Raw genomic sequence first — 11,292 nt, 5'->3', positions numbered from 1 at the left:
GCTGCTAGTCTATAGACGAGTGAAATCCAAGAAGGGATGGGAAGAAGGGCTGATGTCATGCACAGCTAACTTACTGATGGATGAATATATACGAAAAGTACAGAAAGTGAACAATGAATGTTTGAAGTCGTGCGCCAAGTATGCCAAACTACTCACATGGGTCAAAGATGAATCAGGTCCAATGGTTGTGATCCCATTGGTAAATGCAACGTTGTGCTTTCAAAGAAAAGGAAAGAATTATGTGGGAAGTATCAGAGGCTGTAAGACTACAGTTGACGTTACTAAAATGAAAGAAGGAACTGCAGTCCTGATGGATCACTATTGGGCTTGAGTGTCCCGACCCTAAATGAAGCTGCCCAAGGACTGGGGAGGGACGTGTTCATTAGGGCTTATCCATGTTCCAGCATTAGTAATTCCACAGAGTGACCTGAACATTGGTGAATTTCCAAAAGCAAATGCCCATTTAAGAAAGAGAAGAGCTCTCGAATTTCTCAACTGAACAAAGAGGGAGAACTATTTCTCAGCGAAATCAATAGAAGCTTTTGATGCTATTTCATATGAGCACAGGTTGTTTAGCCAGACTGCTGCAGTATTCACAATTATCTTTATGCCAGGAACCCAGACAAAGGCCAATGCGAAGTGGTTTCAAATCACTCGCTAGGAGCTCCTGCAGACGATCAACACTACCATAAAGGGATTCAATACTATAAAGAAGAATTGAGGGCCATACGACTGATGACCCTACAGAATAGGTATGTACTTGACATGATCACAGCGATGGATGGAGGAGTTTGCGCCAAAATCGGCCCATCATGTTGCATGTTCATACCTTTGCACAACGGCGAGAATGGGACCTTGACAGAGGCCATAACGTTGCTGACAAAACTGCACAATCAGATGGAAGATGAGACAGAGGCCATTGCAGACGACGGTTGGTTTGCGTCTATCTTTTCATGGGTTCCACAATGGATGGCAAACATCTTCAAGTTTCTTGGAGCAGTATTAGTGATGATTGTGTTTAGATTCTATGTGATCAAGAATATAATTACACAGTGCAAGAAGACAGCAAAGAAGGCATTTGGAATGAAGATCATGATCGATGTTGAATCCGGATTTGTACCCAAGGAGTTGACAAGTGAAGATATCAGAAAATATATAGAGGCCAGCATCTTTGCACCTGAGGGAACACATTTCCTGCATTTAAGGAATCACAAGACGTATGTGGGACGATGGTTCTATTTGTAATCTGAATGGACAGTGCAGCTACATGACCTGGAGTGTAGATGAACATGTACAATCAGCAGGATCCCTAAAAGGAGTGATTAAGATTTGGACCCTGAAGAAGCACTTCTTCAAAAGAAGAAATCAGGATATGGAGATTAATGAAGATGTGGTTGATTAATAAACCAGAGGGGGGAGTGTAGAGGAGCAGCCGAATATTTCTGCAGGAAGTCACACCCCCTCCTGCCTATATGTGGGAAGTCAGAAGTCGCGCCATGCACGACACCACTGGTTGTGCCTATCGCACGGAGAGTCTTTGAGAAAAGGTATCCATTAAGAAAACCCTATTTTATGTATCCCTGTAGAGATGACAATCTCTTGGAAGAAGTCCCAGAGGGAATATGAACACGAAAGAAAGGTAGGTGACGTCGCAAGAGATGAGTGTGACACACTGAGAAGAGTGTCTGAAGAAATGGATGTATAGACCTTATGGAATCTGATGACGAAGTAAAAAATCATGTAAACTTTCATATGCTAAGTGAAGATTGCACGTGTAAAGAACACTGCAGAAATGCAAGCCGTTTAATAACTGTGCAAGTGCAGCAATGCAAGTAGACAAAGTAATCACAGAAGCTAGCTATATGTCGTGAATAGACTGCAGGCAGTGCCGCCATTATATAGAATCTGGACTTCGTTGTCACAAAGCTTAAGCCCATGGAGAAGATGGCTGAAAGTTGTGTTTCAGCAAGAAAGCAGCTGGAATTGAGGAAACACTGCAAAAGGCTGTCTGACCTGATGTCAAAGACTGGAGCAGCCAAGAACTGGTTATCTATCCTTGAAGAACAGTGAACGTGAGAGGCTGAGTCATCCCTTGTTAAGGTGCAAAGAAAGAACACTATGAGTGCCAATGTTTATTAATTTAATACAATTAATGCTAGAAAAGGAGCCGAATTGCGGTCTCCTGTCACATGGGCAATGGGTGAAAATAGAAGTTGGGCATGGAGCTCTAGACTTAAGATAGTGTGTGCTCACACTCCCATATATTCCCAGGAGCGAGGATAATGTGCAAGGCCAAGTTCAAAGGCAATCTCCATGGCAGAAAGCATGTTGGGCTAATTGGGTGGGCAGACACGGTCAAAGTCTACCCTCTGACACCTGGGGTACTAGCTTGCAAGCTACTAGTAAGCCAAATGTTCTGGAAGGGCACAAGCGGGCCATCTAATTATAGAAGTCCATCTAACGAAGAGCCTTATATTATGATAGCCAATGATGAGTTGTGTGTCAAATAACTGCTGAAGATGACTTGCACTAGGCGTGGGCATAAGTTGTCCACCTGACTGTAGAGACTCAATCACAATCCAATCCCTTACAGAAAGTATACTTGGATGTTCCCCTTGAGCCAACCACAACTCTGCATAGGATTTTCTTATTTGCCACGTAGTATGTTGTCACGTATGATGAGTTTTGTCTATATAAATGTAATTTTTTTATGAAATGCTTTCAGTTCTCGAATGAGATTATGCTGTACAATGTGTGTTGATGTCCTTTGTAACTCCGTGTTTTAGACAATTGATAATAAAACAGTTAAATGAGTTTGCCTTCTTCCTGAGTTGATTATTTGGTGTAAGAGTTACTCTGTGTTCCCATCTACTGCACCATATGCTACTTACTTAAGGGTCCTAAGCTCACAAAACTAGCACAGAAGAAGTTAGCAAAGATCTTAGTAGGAGGGGTGGTAGTAGCAGCACTGCAAGACACGCAAACGGAGCACAGGGCAGTGCAGGCCAACGTACGAATGGCACCAGCTTGGCAGAAGCCTATGCGTGAAAAAGTGGGGCGCCACCACAATATCAGGGGTGGTCCAAGGGAGGGTAAACACAGGGAGCAGGGGGTTCTGTGGGCCTCGAGGACTAAGGGGAGGCTTCGGTGGGGATGACCCCCAGAGGGGGATATATGGGACAGTGTTGGAGGATGGGACATTTTTCGCAGGAGTGCAAGAGCAAGCCAGCGGCTGCCTATAACTACCAAATTCCCCTATATGTGCAGGCAGTACAAGACCCATACCAGCAACAACCGTATGCCTCTGTGCCCCCAGTAGCTCTGCACAATGTGCCACCTTCCGCAGCCCCGCCTGTTCACCCTCCACAGTTGCACGGTCCAGTACCCAGTGGCCCACCCTCATATGCAGTGCACCTCACATACCTAACAGCAATGCAGTACCTAATGGCACCATGGCCCATTACCAAAGGGCCAGTGTGGTGGGAGGAAACTCCTTTGTCTACCGAGAAACAAACACATAACCCAATTAGGACAGCACACAGAGAACATAGGATTCCCAGAACTGCCATTCACTGCCGACCCAGAAGAGGAACCCTTCGTGGGTGTGGAGATAGAAGACAAACACTTTATTTTCATGGTGGACACAGGTGCAATAAAATCGTGTATCAGTGAGGGTCATTTCTCTTTGTCAGTTGGGTTATGGACATGCATGGCTTCCCTGAGGCAGTGAAACCGGTTCCATTTGTAGAAGAATTAGGCATTAAGGTTGGGGCAGGGTGGGGGGCGTGGCTTGATGGCTACGTGAGAGGACGTTCCTTGGAGGAGCTCCCGATGATCCGATTTTGATCCTGAGAAGAAGTGATGGTATTCGGTGGACTTTCGAGTCCACGGCGCATCCAAGGGTGCATGAAAGTGGGGGGCACATGGTGAGTGCCCTCCCCACCAGCGAGACTGCATATCCACAGAACTGGACTTCGAAGAAGGTGGCGGTCGCGCAGTGGAAGGGCAGCACCCAAGATGGCCGCTCGTGGACAAAGGGCTATAAATGGTCAATGGAGCTGAGGAAGACAGAGCCGCCGGAGCTGGGCGAGCCCGACTAGAGGGACGCGTCGCAAGCGTCTCTGGCTGGTGGCAAGAACATAAGTGCGGGCCCCCACTGAGGAGGCCCTGGATTGTGGCGTGTCAGCAGAGCGAACCCGAGTTCAGCGAAGTCTTGCTGAGAAGGGGTCGGCGAGCGGACCCCGCAAGGCGCTCTGCAGCGCCGGAGACACAGCTGGGCGCGTGTGCCCAAACCGATGCAGCAGGATGTCCTCCAAGGTGGTGCGACCCCGGATCAAGCAGCCCACGATGGAGGCCTACGCCAGGTCGCCCCCGGGCGCAGAAGGGGGCAAGAGCAAAGAGGCCCCTGCGGCAGCGACGGACCCACCGGGTACTATCCAGGAGGTGCTGGCAGCAATTGCCGACTTGAAGGTGGCTTGGGAAACGAAGTTGGGCCTGGCCATGAAAGAGCTGCAGGAGGGCCTAGACCTTAAGATCGGAGCGGTCCAAGAAGAGGTGGACCTGTTGCGACAGGACGTGCGAACGATCGCGGAGCGCACTGGGGAACTGGAGAAAGAGTTGTCCCCGACCACGGAGGCGTGCAATGCACATGCTAAGGAGCTTCATGCCCTCGTGCAACGAGTGGGCAATCTGGAGGACAGGGCAGAGCAGGCAGAGGGACGAGCCAGGCGCAACAACATTCGCATAGTGGGTGTTCCGGAAGGAATGGAAGGACCGAACCCCACGGAATACATTGAAACCATGCTCTTGCAGGAGATCACAGGCGGGGAGCTGACCCAGGGGTTCGCGGTTGAAAGGGCGCCTAGGGCCCTGACCAGGAGACCAGCCCCAGGAGCCCCCCCGCGGCCGTTGATAGCGAAGATCTTGAACTATCGTGACCGCGAAAAGATTCTCGAATTCTTCCGGAAAGGAGCTACTATAGAAAGGGGGTCCGCAAAAATAACGGCATATCCGGACTATACACTGCTTGTACAGCGGAGTCGAATGAACTTTGGATCGGTGAAAAGGAGGCTTAGAGAAGCAGGCCATCGCTACATGTTGCTCTACCCCGCTAGGTTAAAGGTGTTTTATAAGAATAGATCCCTCTTCTTTGAGACGCCGACTGAAGCGATGGAGTGGTTGGATATGCAGGGTCGACCTCAGGAACCGGATCCCCAGACAGGAGCGGCTGGAGATAAGTAGCACGTTGCTGAGGCACCCGTGAGGCCATAGTTATGACATTGGGGCTGGAATATAGTACGATATTGTGCTTGTGGGGAGGAAGTCATGGTATCTGCCGGCAGGTCCCGTTGAATGCACTTCTCCTAAATAAATGACTGGGAGCTCCTGGGAAGCACCCTCTGAACCCAATAGTAGTATACTTAGTTAGGTCACTGTTAGATAGGTGACGCCCCGCGGGGTCCTTGTCCTCGGATACGAGACAGGTCCAGACATGGGTAGGCCTGAGATCCAGGGATGGAGCTGGGCTATTGTTGGGGGTTGCCAGAGAGGGGGGATGGGGGGAGTTGTGTGCAGTGGTGTGACGTTGGGTGGGTGGGAGGGGGGTACTGTTTGTGAATAGAAGGGAGAGAGCCAGAAAACGAACTAGCACGGGAGAATTATGGGAAAGGATGGGATGGGATAGTCCGACCAGATGGCATCGGGTAATCTCAGAATTGTGACCTGGAATGTACGGGGCCTTAACAGCTACCTGAAACGTAATAAAGTGATGCTGTACTTAAAAAGGATGCATGTAGACATAGCCCTGCTGCAGGAGACTCACCTTACTAGGGAAAGGCTGGAGGTGGTCAGGAGAAAATGGAAGGGCAATGTTGTGGGTGCGGCGTACTCGGCGTACGCTAGAGGGGTTATTACTTGGGTGGCGCTGCATGTGCCGTTTCGGGTGCTTGATTCTATGGTGGAACCGGAGGGTAGAATGGTGGTGGTAACGGGTCTCCTGGAAAACAGGGAAATGCATATCATAAATTTGTACGCCCCCAATAACGACACAGCGGCTTACTTTAGGACCCTCTACAGTAAACTTGGCCCCCTGGCAGGGGGTACGTTAGTGTGGGGGGGGGACTTTAACTGTACCATGAATCCCAGAATGGAGAGGTCCAAGGACAGGGTAGGGAAAACGGCACCAGCGGCCAAAGCGCTGGGTACCTTACTGAAAGACCTAGGCCTAGAGGATGCGTGGAGAAGGCTGAATCCCACGGATAGGCAGTATTCACACTTCGCAGCGCCGCATGATTTGCACATAAGGCTAGATTACATGTTTGTAACAGCCGAGATAGTGAGAGACATAGAGGGAGCGGAATACAAGGCCCGAGTACTATCTGACTACTCGCCCTTGGTGGAAGACTGGAGACACCAGCCCCCAAGACCGCGGATCCCTACATGGAGACTCAGGACCGAGGCTCTGCAAGACGAGGGGTTCCGGGAGGGTCTGAGGGATGCCATCGAAGAATACTTTGATATAAATACTGTGGGCACACTGTGGGAAGGGTTTAAGGTGGTGGTGCGTGGGGTAGCCATTTCCAAAGCTAAGGGGCTACAGGGGGGTATCGTAAGGGAACTCCAAGAAGCAGAAAGGGAGCTAGAGGATCTCACACGTTGTGAGAACACCGCTCATGATAACAGAACCAAAGTAAAGGAGCTACAGTTGTCCTGCAGTGCACTCTGGGATAGGCTATGCAGACTCAATTACAGGAAATATACGGAGAGGATACACGCAGGGGGCGACAAACCGGGCAGACTGCTGGCCTGGCTGTATAAGAGTGAGACCCCCCGCTCGGTGATTAGTGAGATTAAGGATGAGAGAGGTTGCATCTGCAACACCCAGGAAGGGGTAAATGCGTAGTTCCTTAAGTTTTACAGACACTTGTATGAGGACACGGGGGAGGATATGTGTCAAGACATACTGGACACATTGGAGGACATAGAGCTGCCCACCCTGGATGACCTAGAACGCGCGGAGTTAGACGCACCTGTCACCTCGGATGAGCTGGAGGTGGTGATTCAGAATCTGCCCACTTGCAAGGCGCCTGGTTCGGATGGGCTGCCTAGTGAGTTCTACAAAACATACAAGCAAGAGCTGCTTCAGCCACTGCTTGCCACTTTCAACAAGGCCTATGAGCAGGGGGAACTCCCATTGTCCCTCCACGAGGCTGTGATCATTCCACTCTTGAAACCGGGCAAGCCAGCCGTGGAGTGCGGGTCTTACAGACCTTTGTCCATGCTTAACCAGGACAGCAAAATACTTACGGCAGTGCTGGCTAATAGACTGAAGAAGGTGATTAGGAAACTGATACACCCAGATCAGACGGGATATGTTCCAGGCAGGAACATCACCGATAACCACAGGAGGCTACACCATATCATTGACCAAACTGAGGAGGACACGGGCGAGTTGGCCATAGTGTCGTTAGACGCGGTTAAGGCCTTCGACTCGGTACGATGGCTCTGGCTGAAAGCGGTCCTGAAGGGGTACGCAATGGGACCTGGATACCTCAGATGGGTCCAGTTGTTTTACAGCACTCCGATGGCGAGAGTCAAAACAGGGTCCACAGTCTCAGATACCTGGCAACTTTGCAGAGGACCAGACAGGGATGTCCCTGGTCACCCATGCTATACATACTGGCATTAGAGCCGCTGGCAAAATGCCTGCAACAACAATATGGGGAGGTGGGCATAAGCACTGTCAGTGGAGGGCACCTGATATCACTATATGCGGATGATATGCTCCTTTATTTGCGTTATCCAGAAGAAAATCTGCAGTATGTGCTGGAGGTAATAGAACGGTACGCCACCCTTTCGGGCATTTCAGTGAACCCTAGAAAGTCTAGTCTGTTTCCTTTGGGCAGATACAGGAATATCCCGGTACAGAGGCTGCCTGTCCTGCCAATACCATGGCAGCCTGTGACATTTAGGTATTTGGGAATAAATATTACCACAGGGTCGAGCCAGAACACAAGCATAACATGGAAAAAGCGATAGAGGGCATCAAGAACAGCATGGTATTTTGGTCTAGATTGCCCCTGACCATGATGGGGAGGGCGGCCTTGCTCAAGATGGTGGTCCTGCCTAGACTCTTGCACTTTTTCGTGAATGTCCCGTTTTTTATACCTAGGAGCCTATTCGCGAAACTTCACAGCATGTGTAGGGGTTTCGTGTGGGGCAGCTCTAGGAATAGGGTTGCTCTGTGGAAGCTCCAGAACCCATGTGACAAGAGGGGGATAGGCCTGCCTAATTTCGAACTCTATTACCTAGTGGGGCAGCTGCAGTATGTGGCCAGGTGGCTTTCGGCAGAAGACTCGGCGGAAGCTAGGCTTCTGCGTGGAGACCCAGCCCCATATATATACTTTCTGATGGAAGTGGTGTGGTTGTGCAGAGACAAACTGGTGGGCAGGGGGCAGCTACTGAGGCTGGGCTGGGAGATCTGGCACAGGACATGGAAGATTGGGGGGGACTCGGAGCCGTACTCCCAGCAGGCCCCTTTGGCGGTGCTGTGTGGGAGCGACTCTCAACTACTTGAATCGGTCCGTAGATAATGGGAACAGGTAGGCCTGGCCACCCTCGGGGACATATGGCAGGAAGGGGAGGCATTGGACTTTCAGAGGTTGCAGGAAGAGACGGGGGTGCATGGTGGCCAATATATAACCTACACTAGGCTTGTGAAAAAGACTAGAGAAAGATGGCCCGAAACAGTGCTAGCGGAAGACCCTGATGCCTCCCTGGAAACTATGTATGATGTATCGGAGGGCGGGCACGAAATATCGAGGATATACGAGCTCCTGCGAGTAAGGGCAGGGAAGGAGTTGCTTCAATTGAGACAAGATTGGAAAGAGGAGGTGGGAGGACCCATGACAGACGAGCAATGGGAATGGGCCCAGAGGTACCATAAAAAGGTGTCCCGGAACGCGAGATTCCAACAACTTCAATTGTACGTTACCCACTGGGCTTATCTGACTCCCGGGAAGATTGCAAAGTTTGGGGGACCATCTACGCAGCAATGCCCCAGGTGTGGGGAGGTGAATGCGGGACTGCTACACATGTTTTGGGCTTGCCCGGAAGTGCACATATTTTGGGACGAGGTTAAGACGAAACTGGCTGGTGGGGGGGTGGTGCTGGATGTGGAATCGGCCTGGTCATGCATGCTTGGGTTTTTTCCTAGACCCCGACATTCAAAACACATAAGCAAGATGAAGGACTTGGCTTGTGTTTTGGCCAAGCGTACGATTGCCATGGGCTTGAAGGCGGCCCACAGACCTAGGGTGGAGCTATGGTGCGCGGACCTCTTGAGGTGGGCGGAAGCTGAATCTGTAGTCTGGTTTGAAGCGGTCACCAGGGGGGGCGAGGAGGAAGTAGGGCCCTTGCTGGCCTGGTGGCAATTGGTGGCCTCTATGCCAAACCCTCACCAGGGTAACAACGGAACAGAAGACCCGGATGATGACTGCTTAAGTACTGTGCCACCCGATGATGCTCCTGTAAATGACATGTGAGAATCGGCTCTAGTTCAAGGAGGGAGGGGGGGGAGTTGGGGAGTTATAATGAAAATGTGTTGGTCTAATGATGCTTTCTATGTATTGACACAGTTGTAGTGTGTTTGTTTGACTTCAAAATAAAATAAAAATATTAAAAAAAGAAAAAAGGTTGGGGCAGGGTGCTACGAGCCTCTTTGTTGTTTTCAACAACGTCCCCTGTCAACTTGTTAGGACAAGACATGCTCAAGAAGCTGAACATGACTATCTCGTTTACTGAGAGAGGAGTAGTGTGTTCCATCCCAGCAATGTGCCATATCAGAGTAATGGTGGTTATACACGCACTGGAGAGTGAGACCACAGCTTGAGAAATATTATTGTATCCTGATTTGTTTATCGACGGGGCGACGGTGTTGCTGAATGCACTGCCCCAAGTGGCCAATAAATGCTGGCGGATACCATCAGATTTCTTATTCAGACCGACCCAGCCTCAAGAACATGTTGCAGGGATTATCATTTTGTTGGATCTGGAAGGGGTGCTGGTGGAAAAGGGGAGGGTGGTCCTCAAAGGGACAGAAAGAGATTGAGGAGAATGGTGAACAGTGTTGTGCATAGGGCCAGCCCAACCTTTAAAGTAAGTGGCCGAAAGTGATTTGTTTGAGAAGGATGACGAGTGAGAGATTGTCTTGGCAGTCCGCGTTCCATGTGAGATAATGATACAGTACCATCAGGTCCCATGCCCCATGTTTGTAGCAGGAAACATCCCAACATTTGCTCAGGGTGATTTAGCACAGGTACCTGACAATTTATGGACCACCAACACCCACGATAAAGGGCTACTATAGAACATTCCACCCATACAGATTACCCTTAAACCGGGAGTAGTATTGCCCAGAGTAAAGAAGTACCCACTATCAAAAGAAGCAGAGGAGGGAATAAATGGCACCATCACAGCACTGTTACACCAAGGCATTATTGTACTCTCTAATTCAGCCTGCAACACTGCTATACACCCCGTCAAAAAAATCAAAGGGTTCTAGCTAGTGGGTGATTCAGGATTTGTACCCTATGAATGATACAGTACAAGATGAGTTTCCAGTTGTCCCTAGCCCTGCAACAATATTATGCAATGTATCCACTGCAGCAACCCACTTTACTGTCATTGATATGAAAAACATGTTCTTCTCAGTTACATTGCATCCTCACTCCCAAAATCTCACAGCATTTACACATGGCGGGAGGTGATTCCAACACACAAGGCTTCCCCAAGGGTACTGTGAATCTGTCAGTATCTTCAACAGAGTACTCCCTGCAGACTTGGGAAACTGTCACGCATACCACTGATGCCCTGCAGGAGTGCCTGGTCCAGGCTGTACTGCAGTGTGGCCCCGCACTGGTCCCCTTCACCCGGTCATATATTCCAGCCACACCTTGCCCCGCCGGTCGGATGGAGCGGAAACCTCCAAGAGACCGTGAGGTTCGGAGGGGTCACCTCCCTTCTCTCCCTTTAAGGAATGAGGCTGGCTGGAGCACATGGGCGCGGCTCACCTGTGATTCTGTAATGATGACTTTGGCTTTTGAGATGAAGGTTTCCCAGGTTAGTCGTCGAAGAGATGTGAGCAGGGTATGCAAAACAGTTAAGTGTCTCTGTGATCTCCATGGCGTGTTGGGCGTGGCGTCAAACAGGTAAGTCTCTTTGCTGATCAAAGGGGACCTGGCACTGATGTGAAATGGTTCTCCGGATGTGGGTCCACCACTAACGATCTTGTGT

The sequence above is a fragment of the Ambystoma mexicanum genome, chromosome 13 (genome assembly GCF_040938575.1).
Source record: "Ambystoma mexicanum isolate Mex_15411 chromosome 13, UKY_AmexF1_1, whole genome shotgun sequence".
NCBI lineage: Eukaryota > Metazoa > Chordata > Amphibia > Caudata > Ambystomatidae > Ambystoma > Ambystoma mexicanum.
Note: the sequence above shows the minus strand (reverse complement) of the source record.